This window comes from Zosterops lateralis, assembly GCF_965231275.1.
Source record: "Zosterops lateralis genome assembly, chromosome: 4".
Lineage (NCBI taxonomy): Eukaryota > Metazoa > Chordata > Aves > Passeriformes > Zosteropidae > Zosterops > Zosterops lateralis.
In genome coordinates, this window is record NC_139765.1 from 73,862,018 (window position 1) to 73,876,027 (window position 14,010).

Consider the following 14,010-nt stretch of genomic DNA (forward strand, 5'->3'; position numbering starts at 1 on the left):
AGTTCCAAGGCCTGAGCTCCCTTTCCATGGGGAAATTCCTGCTGATTCCACCCTGAGCCTCCCCTGGCCCAGCCTGAGGCCGTTCCCTCTCCTCCTGTCCCTGTTCCCTGGGAGCAGATCCCAAATCCCCCCTGGCTGTCCCCTCCTGTCAGGGACTTGTGCAGAGCCACAAGGTCCCCCCTGAGCCTCCTTTTCTCCAGGCTGAGCCCCTTCCCAGCTCCCTCAGCCCCTCCCGGGGCTCCAGACCCTTCCCCAGCTCCCTCAGCCCCTCCCGGGGCTCCAGACCCTTCCCCAGCTCCCTCAGCCCCTCCTGGGGCTCCAGACCCTTCCCCAGCTCCCTCAGCCCCTCCTGGGGCTCCAGACCCTTCCCCAGCTCCATCCCTGCACACTCTCCAGCCCCTCCAGGGCTCTCCAGAGCTGCCCCCAGGATTCCAGGGGCTCCCTCAGCAGGGCCAGCCCAGGGGACAGTCCCTGTGCCCACCCTGGGGTGCCCCACCCGGGGCCCATCGGCCCCCTGCCCCCCTGGGCACCCTGGGCTCGTGTCCAGCTGCTGGCACAGCCCCCCCCAGGGCCTTTCCAGCCCCTCTGCCCCAGCCTGGGGGGCTCCAGGGGCAGCACCTGGCACTTGGCCTGGCTGAACCTGACCCCCTGGATCCAGCCTGTCCCCATCCCTCCCTGCCCAGTGCCACCCAACAGTCCCTGGGCACCAGCAGGAGCCCCAGGCACAGTGGAATGCTGCTCTGCATGGAAAAGGGGCTGTGTTGGGTTTTTTCTTTAACTAAAAACTGCCCCTGGCAATAAACCCTTGAAGGTCTCTGTGTTGGACAAATGTGCACCCGAAATGAAGAGCTCCTTCTAATCCTCCAGCGAAGGGCTCCTTCTAATCCTTCCCGGGCTCTGAAGCTCCCAAAGAAAGAGATGATATCAGGAGTACTTTGTTTTGATCATCAACCTTATCCTCACCCAGTATCTCGTTAAGCAGCCTCCTAATTGCTGCCCTACCCCATGCTAAGGACAGAATTTGCACAGCTTCTCCATTTAAATGTTACTTGTTTAATTAACTGCTCCACACCCAGACACGAAGAAACCGCAGCGCTTCAAAAGCTGCAGGAAAAAGCTGCAGAAAAGGATCCCAAACGCCCTGGGAACAGAACGGCACAAAAAAAAAGGCCTTTTTTAAACAGCTCAGTCAGCGCACACGGAGCTCAACACATCCCTAAAATTCACCTCTGTGAATATGGGCTCACACCAGCTCCGAGGGCAGAGGAATCTCCCGGTTTGTGATCTGTGTTTCAGCAATAATTCAGCAGGATTGGTGTATCCAGCTGCTCCTCAGAGCTGACGGCCCCACGGAAGCAACAGCAGCCCCAAGGAACCCCGGGGACACTCTGGGCTTCCCATTAAACATTAACCTTTGAGTGTGAGATTTGCAGCTGCATTTGAGTATTAAAGCAGCAAAACAAAGTCCTGGGCTGCTCGAAGCGCTGATCTCCATCCCTCGCAGGGCTCCAGGCTCCTCCCTCTCGGCCCGCCCGGGTCTCTTTGATGCCGCTCAGGGCTGGTTACTCCGTCTGCTCCCAGCGACAAGTGACACTTTCTCGGGGTCACCGCACTGAGTGAACCCCACAGAAACCCCTGTTAATGACCGCACTGGGATCCCAGAGCGGGGGCTGGTTTTTACTGGGGTGCACAAGCAGCATTTCCCAGACTTTGTCCAAGCCCTTCCGTGGACCTTGGATATTTTAATCTTTGCTGCCCACACAGACTAAGGCAGTGTTACAAAGGACACCTCTTTGTACCCAGACCGAGGGCCAGCATTTGCAAACTGAGATTTCCTGCTGCACCCCACGGGGAGATCAAGGGCTGCCCGTTCCACAGACACCTATTTGATCAGCGCAGGGGCCTCGAGTGAGCCAGTAAAACAACTGCTGTGCCCCTTTCCTGCTCCTTCATCCCAGTTCAAAGCTCCCAAGGTGAGTTTGTGGCTGTAGCTGCCCCACAACAGCCCAGCCTGTCACACACTGCAGCTCCTGCCAGAATATTCCAACACTCCTCCACCCAACGGACCTAGAACTGAGGCCCCAGCGAAGCTGAGCCCTCAAACAGGACATGAAATAAATGAATTTTCATTTCCTCGAGCTTTCAGAGCATTACAGACACAGCCCATGCAAAGTTTTGGAGTTAAAAGACATGAAGACACTTCAGAGGGAGCTGAGAATGGCTGAGGGTGGGAAAGAGCGTCGAGTCCCAACTGTGCCCAGTGCCCTCCTTGTCCCCAGCCCAGAGCACTCAGTGCCACCTCCAGGAATTCCCTGGGCTCCTCCAGGGATGGGCACCCAAACCTCCCTGGGCAGCCCCTGCCAAGGCCTGAGCCCCCTTTCCATGGGGAAATTCCTCCCTCTTTACCCAATTCCTCAGAATTGAGTAAAACATCTTTCCCAGGATGAGGCAGCACCAGCCTGTTCTCCCTGCATGGCACCATTTAACCTCTATTTATGAGCCAGGCTCCATCCATCATAAAAAACATCCTGAAAGGAAAAACAGTCCCTGGGAACTGTCAGACCCACCCTTAGGAGTTCTGGACAGAGAGACATCAAAGCTCAACCTGCTCTGGGAATCCCAAAGCAGCAGGACACACTCCTGATCTGAGCCCACGGCTCACTGGGGATTAAACCTGCACTGCTGGGAAAAAATGGGTTTCCTTTGCCATGCAGTATTAGCAGGAAAAAAAAATAATAATCAGCTGGATCATTCCCCCAGACTGGCTCCCAGCATTGCTGCAGGAATGTCTGAGCAGGGAAGGGGGAAGGATGGAGCAGCAAGAAGGGAACTTTTCCAGCTGAAATGTCCATCCAACTCGGGCTCGGAGCACTAATCCAAGGAGTCACTCACACTGTGACTGAATTCCCTCGATCACAACCAAAACCACTCATAAACCCCATGGAATCTGCGGGGTGAGCGTTTCAGAGGACTGAAAAGGATGACATTTATTTTTCCAAGCTTAGTAAAGAATCCTAGAGACTGGATCAACGTTGGGAAAATAACTGACCATCCCCCTTGCACAAAGGATCATCAATAGTTCTCTTGATCATGGAAGCATGGAAAGGTCCCATTGGAGCCCCCTGGGATAGTGAGGGTGTCCCTGCCTTGGCAGGGGTGGAATGAGAGGGGCTTTAAGGCCCCAGACCACCCTGGCATTCCAGGATTCCCCCCAGGAGTCTGGGTGGGCCAATCCACAGGAACTGCAGCGATTTCCTCAGCAGGAATTGCCCCTCCAGCATTAAAACCTAAACCCAGCAGGGCACGTCTCTTCTCCTCCTGCTTCCCCCAGCACTGGCCCTGCTGGTTGGCTGCTGGTGATCCCACCTGCTCTTCCCAAAATAACACACTCCTCCTCACAGGGCACAGTCCACAGCTCCAAACAAACCGGCCTTACACAACAGGATTCTCCCCACGTGGGAAAGGCTCCCGTGCCCACAGGTGATCCCGTCTCACTTTGCTGCTCCTCGGAAAACTCCAGCATGGAACCCAAAGCCCAAGGATACCCTCAACACCTCACCTTGCTTTTCTCTTCTAAAACTAAAACCAACTCAACAGTTTTGTTCTGGGGAACTGCACTGCTTCATTCCAGCATCTGCTTCCAGGTATTGGAGAGAACAGCACAGAGAAGCTCTAAGAATCCCTGAGGCTGGAAAAGCCCTCCCAGCCCATCCAGCCCCAGCTGTGCCCCATCCCCACCCTGTCCCCAGCCCAGAGCACTCAGTGCCACCTCCAGGAATTCCCTGGACTCCTCTAGGAATGGGGACTTCAAACCTCCCTGGGCAGTTCTAAGGCCTGAGCATCCTTCCCATAAAGAAATTCCTGCTGATGGCTAAAATTCATCTGTGAAAGATGAAGCTGAAGTGGTTGTTTTTTCCCTGCAAGACACAACATTCCCCAGCAGAGCTACTGTGGGAAACAGAGAGAAAAGCAGGAGCAGGGAGGCCATGGACACACTGGAAGCACTCCCCACATGAACATCACTGCTCTGTACCACTTATTTCATGTGCCACAACAAAAGTGACAGAAGGGAAGGAAAAACAGAAGGCCTGAAACTGCCTCTTTTGCAAGAGGAAGTTAGGGTGTAACAGCCATGAAATCGGGTGTGCAGTCACTGCTGGCACCACATCCCAAACCCCACACCAACATCTGCCACCCTAAAGCCCCTTAGAGCTTTTGGAAACTCCCCTGCTGCTCATCCTTGAGTTTCACAGCCCTCAGTCACACACAGCACTCTGGGGCCAGCCACAATTAAATAAACTTTCTCTAAAGCAAAAGGGAAAAACCCAGTAAAACATTGATAAACTTCTGACTTTGGGTCCTCCCCATGCCAGGCACTGAAGGAGGTGGGGAAACCCTGTCCTCTGCCTTAAGGATCTTCAAACTCAACCAGGGCCACCCCTGCCATGGCAGGGACACCTCCCACTGTCCCCAGCCCAGTGTCCAGCGTGGCCTTGGGCACTGCCAGGGATGCAGGGGCAGCCACAGCTGCTCTGGGCACCTGTGCCAGGCCCTGCCCACCCTGCCAAGGAGGAATTTTTCCCTAATACCCAATCTAAAGCCATCTGTCCTGCCCTGTGGCAGTGGGAGGCCATTCCCCGTGTCCTGCCACTCCAGGGCTGGTTCAGGCTCCCTCTCTGTCTCTCAGATGCCTCCAGATCCCGGGAGGTGCTGTGAGGGCTCCACAGGACCCTCCCTCCCCCAGGCTGAACATTCCCAGCTCTCCCAGGCTGTCTCTGGAGGGGCTCCAGTCTCTGTGTGAAGGTGCTGGGCTCCTCTGGACCTGCTCCAGCAGCTCCACGTCCTGCTGATGCCGGGAGCAGCAGAGCTGTGCCTCACACTCCTCACAGAACTCAAAACCAGCTGTGCTGGGCACAGACACAACAACAACTTCAATGGGCTTCAGTGCTCTGGCCTAGAGAGATCTCCATGGTTCTGAACCCCCTCCTGCTCCCAGCAGCAACTCACCACCTGCTGTGGAACAGGGAGAAGGTTCCCCAGCAGAGCTCAGGGTCAAACATCAGTCCCTCACAATCAGGGAATTGTTTAGGCTGGAAAAGCCTTTGGGGAGCACCCAGCCCAATCTCCTGTGTGGAACAGCTCTCAGGCTGCTTGGTCCAGGTGAAGAGGTCCCTGTCCCTGTGTCCCTGTCCCATCCCTGTGTCCCTGCCCAGGCTGGGTCTCACCCAGGCTCCCTGTCCCTGTCCCTGTGTCCCTGTCCCTGTCCTGCAGTGTCCCTGCCCAGGCTGCCTGCCCCAGGTGAGGATGTCCCTGTCCCTGTGTCTGTGTCCCTGTCCCATCCCTGTGTCCCTGCCCAGACTGTCTCTCACCAAAGCACAGATATTTTACCCTGAGGATGACTGACCCCAGTCAGTCACCCAGACTCCCTGGGCAGGAGGGGAACAAGCCCTTCCCTTCACAGCTCAGCTCCCTCAGAGCCCTGCACGGACAGGGCACTAAACCTGTATCTGCCTCCTCCACTGACTAAAAAAGGAACCCTGAAACGTTACCTCAGAAGGAGGGATTTACATCACAGAGGTGAGAACTTTGGGAGAGGTTCCAGCCCCGGGAAAGCCAAGGCAGAGTATGAAACACATTGTGGGGAGGATGGGAAATACTTGGTCATGGAAGACAATTTAGGATATACCATGGACAGTGCAACATTAAAGAATGGTACAGTAAATCAGGGAATCGTGGTTTGGGTGGGAAGGGACTTTAAAAACCATCTCATCCCAACCATGGCAGGGAACAAGGACTAGGAGAATGCAGAAGCAGTAAATAACAACTGAGCACAAAGAAAAACAATCTTCCAAGTGAAAAATAAAAGGAAACAAGCTGCAGAGCTAAGCTGAAAAAACATCCTTTGGTATTTTCCAATCTGCTAAACGGTGCAGACTGAGCACCTGCCCAGCAGGAATGGGGTGTCCTGGCCCAGGGGCTGAGGGCTCCCAGGATAACCTGGATATCCCATTCCCTGGGCTGAGCTTGACTTAACCAACACAGAACCATGGCTGCTGTCAACAGCACTGCAGCAACCCCATCACATTCCAGCCCCACATTCCAACTGCCCAGCAGAACTTCCAGCAGTGGGACTCGTGTTCAGGGCAACAGAAGCACAAAGTCATGGAATGGTTTGGGTGGGAAGGGCCTCAAAGCCCCCCCAGGGCCACCCCTGCCATGGCAGGGACACCTCCCACTGTCCCCAGCCCAGCCCCAGTGTCCAGCCTGGCCTTGGACATTCCAGGGATCCAGGGGCAGCCACAGCTGCTCTGCCAATTCCAGCCCAGCCAGGAATTCCTCCCCAAAATCTCACCCAAATCTCCTCTTTCCCAGTGGGATCCATTCCCTGTGTCCTGTCCCTGTCCCCAGTCCCTCTGCAGCTCTCCTGGAGCCCCTTTGGGCCCTGGGGAGGGCTCTGAGCTCTCCCTGGAGCTGTGTGTCTGCAGGTGAACATTCCCAGCCTGGCTGCAGAGCAGAGGGGCTCCAGCACCTCTCTGGGTTACTCCAGCAGGTCCCTGCGCTGCCGGGAGCCGCAGCAGGAGCTCCGGGAAGGGGAGGTGTGTGAGCCCTGCTCCCCGTGAGCTCGGCCCGCCACAGCCACAGCAGAACACGCTGCACCAGAGGCTGCCGCTGCCACCCAAGCACAGCCGGGTTAAATCCCCAGGACAGCCCTGGCTCTGTCCCTGCGCTCCCTCTCCCGGCTCCCTCATCTCCAGCTGCGGAGCTGCCGGCGCTGTGCCCGAGGCTGTGCCGGGCCACCCCGCACGGACACGGCGCCAGCACGGGGCAGCCTGGCCCCGAGCCCGGCCCTGGCACCGGCACACCATGCCCTTCGTCCTGCGCCTCGGGGACACGGGGACACCGAGCGACCTGGGAGCTGGCGGCCTCCATTATCCTCCGCCAAGAAAAGAAATCCATCTGAACATAAAAGAATTCAATTAAACGGCGTCCCCGGGGATGTGCCGAGGGAAGAAAACACAAATAAACAGCTAAGGAAACACAAGCACCTCGTCCCCGCCCCGCTGCACGGCCGGGCGAGGAGCTGGAACGAGCTGCAGGCTGTGCGAGGCTGGCAGGAACGGAAGGAAAGGAACAAACTGCCACAGAAGAAAACCCCAAATGTCACAGCAGAGCCGCCAGTGCCTTCTCTGAGGTGTGGCAGAACGCAGTCCTCGCAAGGAATCAAAGGCAAAACTGAAACTGAAGCAGCTTCTTGTGCTGTTTCCTTCTTCCTTCCTGTGGCTGCAGCAGCCAGACCATCCCCGCTCCTGCAGGTTTGTGCCTCTGTCTCTGCTCCCAAAGCTGCCCAGGGAAATCAGGATCACAGCGACTCCAGAGTCACCCGTGTCCCTCTAGGCCACAGAGCTCTGCGAGCAGCAAACTGCAGGCCTGCAATCCCACTGCACCCCCGGGTTCCCTGAAGTGCAGCGGGGGCACTGCCAGCCCCACACAAACCCCAGAGTGAGCAATCCAAATGTTTGGGAGGTTTCCCTGCAAAGCCAAAGTTCCACAGGGCTCCAGTTCCCTCCACACCTTCACAGATGAGCTGGATGTGGCTCGAGGGGCACCAGGGAAGTCTGCAGATGGTACAAAACCGGGAGGAGCTGCTGATTCCCCAGAGGCAGAGAGGCCCTGCAGAGAGACCCAGACAAACCCAAGGGCTGGGAATCACCAAGTGTGTGAGGTTTAACCCAGGCAGGTGCTGGATGCTGCACCTGGGCTGGAGAGGCTGGAGAGCAGCTCTGGGAAGGGACTGGTCCTGGTGGATGACAAGGGGGATCTCAGGCAGGAGGGACATCCCTGTCCTGGGGAGCAGCAGGGACAGCACGGAGGGAGGGATTGTCCTGCTCTGCACTGGGGAGGCCTCACCTCCTGCCCTGGGATTGGGCACCTCAATAAAAAACAACCAAAGCTGCAGGGGAGTGCCCAAAGGAGGGACGTGGGGATGGGGAAGGCTCTGGAGCAGCTGAGGGCACTGCAATGTTCAGCTGGAGGAGCCTGAGCTCACACCTCCCCAGGGGCTGTAACTCCTCCCCAGGGGCAGCTCTGCTCTCTGCTCCCTGTGAGCAGGGACAGGGCACAGGGAATGGCCAGAGCTGTGCCAGGGGAGGGACAGGATGGATTTCAGGGAAAGGTTCTCCCCCAGAGGGTGCTGGCACTGCCCAGGCTCTCAGGGAATGGGCACAGCCCTGAGGCTGCCAGAGCTCTGCTCCCAGGGGTGCCAGGCTGGGATTGTTGGGGTGTCTGTGCAGGGACAGGGCACAGGGAATGGCCAGAGCTGTGCCAGGGAGGGTTGGGTTGGACAGCAGAAAAGGTTCTTTTCCAGAGGGTTCTGGCACTGCCCAGGCTCTCAGGGAATGGGCACAGCCCTGAGGCTGCCAGAGCTCTGCTCCCAGGGATTCCAGGCTGGGGTTGTTGGGGTACAGGGCCAGGAGCTGCATCCACAATCCCTGTGGGGCCCTACAGCTCAGGAGATTCCATGGAAAGCTGTGCCAGAGAAGTTTTCCCTGTGCCCCGGGCAGGGATGAGCTCTGAGCTCTGCCCTCAGTGACTCCCTGCCCTTTGCCATTTCAGCAGAAGGTTTTATTCTCGTGCCTTCCGGCTTCCCCTCGTGCCCAGACGACCCCGGTGTCCTCAGGCAGCCCGGGCTGACTCCAGGGGAAGGAATGGGGCGTGTGGGGGCCGTGACACGGGGACAGCCACCCCCAGGGCTCTCAGGGGGCACAGGAAAGACACTGAGCGGGACAGGAGGAGCAGCCCCAGCCCTGCAGTGCAGAGCTGCCAGCTCAGGCCGAGGAGCTGCACTTCCTCCTGCCATCAGCTCGCCCTGGCTGTGGTGACAGCCCCTGCTCACGGCTCGGGGCCACGTGGGGCTCGCCCTAAAGGCGCCCCTGACAAAAATGGCAATTCTGCTCAGACCTCAGGCCCTGCAGGCCTTTAGTACTGTCACTCTCCAGGTGCCTCTGCTCCAGCTGGGAGCAACAGGCACTAAAAAACACAAAGATGGAATTTCCCACTTCCACACCTCATCCAACAGCAATATGTGTGGCACTCAAATTCCACCCAAATCCGAGACTTCTTTGCCTGAGATTTTCAAGCTTGGCCACGAAAGCTTCATTTCCTGAGATAACTGATATTTATTTGCCCAAGTTTCCCTCCAAACCAGAGTTAAGGTGCAGGTAAAAATAGCCCAGGCGGTGATAATAATGTCAATATTGGTTATTGCAGGGCTGGCAGCTGGGGAGGATCAAAACAAGGAGCAGGGAAGTCCATCAGGAGTGAGGGGAGGATGGTGGGAGGAACAGGGAGCAGAGAGGGAAAAAGAAAAGCTCGAGTAGAGAAACACAGCAGCAGCCAGGAAAGACAACACACTCCTGCTTCCAATAATATTGAATCAAAGGAGACACTTAAGAGCCTTTGTTGCTACTCCTGGTCACAGAGAGGCCACATTCCTTCCCTGAGCCTTCCCTAAAGCCCCGAGATCTGCGGATTTTCCGTGAAAAGGAGGGAAAAGCACTGCAGGCCATCAGTGTAACCGGGAGCAGGGCCGTGTTCCCCACAAACAGGGCCAGGAGTGAGGGCTGGCTGCTCCCGGCTGAGGCTCCGTGTCTGACAGTCACTCATTAACTCACCCCATTAACTCCTCAATTAGTTCTTCAGGAATTCTGCAGCCAGCAAAACAAGACCTCCCACAAACCTTCCTCCCTGCAAAGTTCTCTGAAGTTCTGTCGACCTGGCACGGGCTGCCCAGGGAATGGTCCTGGCCCGAGGCTGCCAGAGCTCCAGGAGTGTTTGGACCCCAATCCCAGGGATGCCCAGGGTGGGATCTGGGGGGTCTCGGGCTGGATGATCCCTGTGAGTCCTTTCCAATTCAGGATATTTCCTGATCCTATGAGTGAAGCACCCAGCTCCTCCTCTGCTCTCAGCTCACCGACCTCACCCGCTTCTCCTGCACCATTTGCACCCAAATTTCCCAGTTATTCTTGTTCTACTCCTGCTCCAAACCCGAGCCTTACTCCACCAAGACTCTCCTATTTCCTGGCGTTCCAGTTTGCCCATTCTTATGGCAGAGCTGCAGCTCCTGCCCTTGAGGCACCGTGCCTGGGAGCCCCTGTCAAACCCTCTGACACACAGGGAGCCCTGAGCCCGAGCTCAGAGCCCAGGGCTGCCCCAGCTGCACCTCACCCCGGGCTGGCAGCGAGGAGAGCAGCAGAGTTCATCCCCAAACTCTGCTGAGCAGGGACAGGGCACAGGGGATGGCCAGAGCTGTGCCAGGGGAGGGACAGGACAGATTTAAGGGAAAGGTTCTCCCCCAGAGGGTGCTGGCACTGCCCAGGCTCTCAGGGAATGGGCACAGCCCCAGAGCTCCAGGAGTGTTTGGACAGCCCTGCCAGGGATGGACAGGCTGGGACTGTTGGGGGGTCTGTGGATGGATCCATCATCCCTGTGGACCCCTGTGGGGCCCCACAGCTCAGGAGATCCCCTGGTTCTGTGAACAGGAGTGAGGTGCTCCCAAAGGCTGGATCCATGATCCCTGTGGGGCCCCACAGCTCAGGATGTCCCACAGTTCTGCGATGCTGCAGTTCCCCTATACCACTGCTGGGCTCAGAGAAAATAAGTTTTGGGTCCCCCTTTTTTGCCACCAGAAAACTCAGGGGAGATCTCAAATGAAGCACTCCCTGCACAGAGGATGGAAAAGCAGCACAGGAAAACACTGGGATATCTCCCCACCAAAGAGGAGAGGAAGCATTGAGGAACCAAGGCCCCCTTCTCGCTCAGGATGTCACTGTGGGGACAGCAGGGATGGGATTCCCCCCTGCTGCCTCCCAGTCCCAGCAGGAAGCTGTGATCAGAGCAGGGGGATCCCACCCTGGAGCACGGCTGGGCCCCCCAGGCCCCTGTTTCCCGGGAAAGCTCTGCCAGCAGCGGCCTGGAGCCTCCCAAAAATCCTGTGAGCCCACAGAGAGCTTTTCCCCTGGTAACAAACCCCCGAGCAGCAGCTCTCGCACTGCGCTGCCTCGTCGTTATTATTTTTGACAGTTTCCAATTTGTGAAGTCAGAAATCCACCCTGTCCCTCCCACAGCACACACAGAGCTCCTGGAACACCAGGCTGAGCAGGAGATGCTCCCACAACAAACCTTCCCCCAGTGCAGGGGAACCTTTCTGCACCAGCAGCCTGTCCCCATCCCCACTGCCAGCCAGGACATCGTCCCACATCCCTGGATTGCAAGGTTAATCCAAAACAAGCACAAAAATCACCAGGAATATCAGTGTACACACAGAGAAGAAGCCTTCCCCTCAGAGCAGTTTGTTCCTCCCCAACCCTCACCACCTTCTGCAGAGCAAATGTCACCCAGGCCAGCCCAGGCCACGCTGTGCTCCCACTGACAGCCCAAAATTTAACTTTGCTTCCCATGAGATCACCATTGGTTGCCATGGAAATCCCTATACTACCATCCACCGAGGGGTTTTTTTTAACCACTGAAGTATTTTGGCAGCATGTTCGCTTTTAAGTGTCAGAATAATAAGAGAAAACATAAATGTTTCTTCTCTCATCAGGCTTTAAACAGAGCTTTATAACCTAAATCTGCTCCTAAGAGCTTGGTTCAAACCTGTGGGGCCGGGCAGGGCCAGAACCACCACCTTCTCCTGTCTGAGACACAAAATAAACAAACCAAAACAACCTTCAAGTTTTTAAAACACCAATTTCCAAGCGGGGGATCAAGCGAGGAAAAACCTCTCAGGCCCCTCCGAGTTCTGTCAGTTTCTCTTTTTCACTTCCTAGTTTGGTTGGGGTTTTTTTTGGTTTGTTTTTTTTTTTTTTTAGCCGGTGCAAAAACAAGGCCCTCAAATTCAGCAGGGCCCTCCCAGGCTGTGCCGGGAGCCGCTTTTCTCCTGTCAGATCAGTCTGGTGGTGATTCCAGCGGGGCCTCCACTCCCACCTCCATCTCTGGCCGTTAATAAAATCAACACGGTGACACTGACAGCCCGTTCTGCACCCCGAGGTGGGCAGGGCCCCGGGGAGGGGACACCTGTGGGCGGCTGGTCCCCCTGCGGTGAGCCCCGGGAGGGACCCGAGCCCGGGAGAGGGACCCTGAGCACTGACCCCCCTCCTCTCCCCCCCGGGAGGGACCCTGAGCACTGATCCCCCTCCTCTCCCCCCCGGGAGGGACCCTGAGCACTGACCCCCCTCCTCTCCCCCCCGGGAGGGACCCTGAGCACTGACCCCCCTCCTCTCCCCCCCGGGAGGGACCCTGAGCACTGACCCCCCTCCTCTCCCCCCCGGGAGGGACCCTGAGCACTGACCCCCCTCCTCTCCCCCCCGGGAGGGACCCTGAGCACTGATCCCCCTCCTCTCCCCCCCGGGAGGGACCCTGAGCACTGATCCCCCTCCTCTCCCCCCCGGGAGGGACCCTGAGCACTGATCCCCCTCCTCTCACCCCCGGGAGGGACCCGAGCCCCGGGAACAGGAGGAGACCCTTGGGAAGGGGATCAGACCCCTGGGAAGGGGATCTGACCCCTGGGAATGGGAGTAGATCCCTGGGAAGGGAAGCAGACCCCCGGGAACGGGAGCAGACCCTTGGGAAGGGGAGAAGACGCCTGGGAATGGGATCTGACCCCTGGGAAGGGGGATCTGATCTCTGGGAAGGGGACCACACCGCCAGGAAGGGGACTGACCCTTAGAAATGAGGATCTGACCCTTGGGAAGGAGAGCAGACCCTTGGGAGGGGGAGGAGACCCCTGGGAATGGGATCTGACCCCTGGGAAGGGGAGCAGAACCCCGGGAATGGGACCTGACCCTTGGGAGGGGGAGGAGACCCCTGGGAGGGGAATCTGACCCTTTAGAAAGGGATCAGACAGCCGAGAGGGATATGACCCATAGGATGGGACCCAGACCCCCAGGAAGGGGGACCCTCAGCAGGGTGATCTGACTCCCAGGAGTTCCCAGGAGGGGAACATGACCCCCGAAAAGGAACCTGACCCCCGGGACTGACCTGAGCCCCAGGAGCGGGACAGGAACCTCGAAACGGGGACTGACCCCCGGGAAAGGGCCCAGACCCCCGAGGGGTGATGTGACCCCCGGGCAGGGGACCCCCGTAAGGTGACCAGCCCCGGGGAGTGCGAGCTGAGCCCCAGGAAGGGTGACCTGACCCCTGACCTTGGCACCGGCACCGCTCCCGCAGCTCGGGCCCCTCCCGGCCGGCCAGGTGCGCTCCGGGAGCCCCCGGCCCCGCCAGCCCGCCCCGCACGCACCAAAACACGGCTAAAGGAAACTGTCACGCGCCGAGCAGGCGGATTTAACCCAGATCCGCACGGAACGGGGCGGCGGGAGCGCGGCCCGGCCCCGGACAGCGGCTCGGAGGGGGAGATTTTTAAACCCCCAAACGGTGCGGAACCCCCAAAGCGCGGGGGGCGGCCCCGGGAGGCCGGAGCGGAGCCCCGGGGGGGCGGCGGGGCCCAGCCCGCGGCGCCGGGCCCAGCCCCGAGCGCGGCCCCGCGAGGGCGGCGGTGACGGCCGGGTCTCACCTGCGGGTGCCGGGCTGCCCTCGGGCGCTGGCGGGCCGGGCTGCGGGCCGGGCCCGCGGGCTGGGCCGGCCGGGGCTGCGCGGGCAGCGGCGGCGGAGCGGCGGCGGCGGCGGCTCCAAAATGGCGGCGGAACCGCGGCTCCTCAGGGCGGGGGGAGAGGGGCGGGGCCCAGGGGAGAGGGGCGGGGCCTGGGGGTGGGCGGGGGTCGGAATGGGCGGGGTTTGTCACAGGTGGGCGGGGCTGAGGCGCGGCCGCAGGGACACGGGGACAGGACTGGGGACGGGGACAGGGGATAGGGGCGGGAATGAGGGGACAGGACTGGGGACGGGGACAGGGGATAGGGGCGGGAATGAGGGGACAGGGATGGGGACGGGGACAGGGGATAGGGGCGGGAAGGAGGGGACAGGGATGGGGACGGGGACAGGGGATAGGGGCGGGAAGGA

The 14,010-nt window shown here is 58.8% G+C and overlaps 1 protein-coding gene across 1 annotated transcript in view; it reads right to left on the reverse strand.

Moving 5' to 3' along the window:
• PPP6R2 (protein phosphatase 6 regulatory subunit 2) overlaps positions 1-13,687 on the reverse strand; it is a 56,053-nt gene extending 42,366 nt beyond the window's left edge. The window contains exon 1 of the mRNA XM_083860078.1: positions 13,568-13,687. The gene's annotated coding sequence lies outside the window, so the exon portion shown is untranslated. The remainder of the gene's footprint in view (positions 1-13,567) is intronic.
• Between the last annotated feature and the right edge of the window lie 323 nt (positions 13,688-14,010).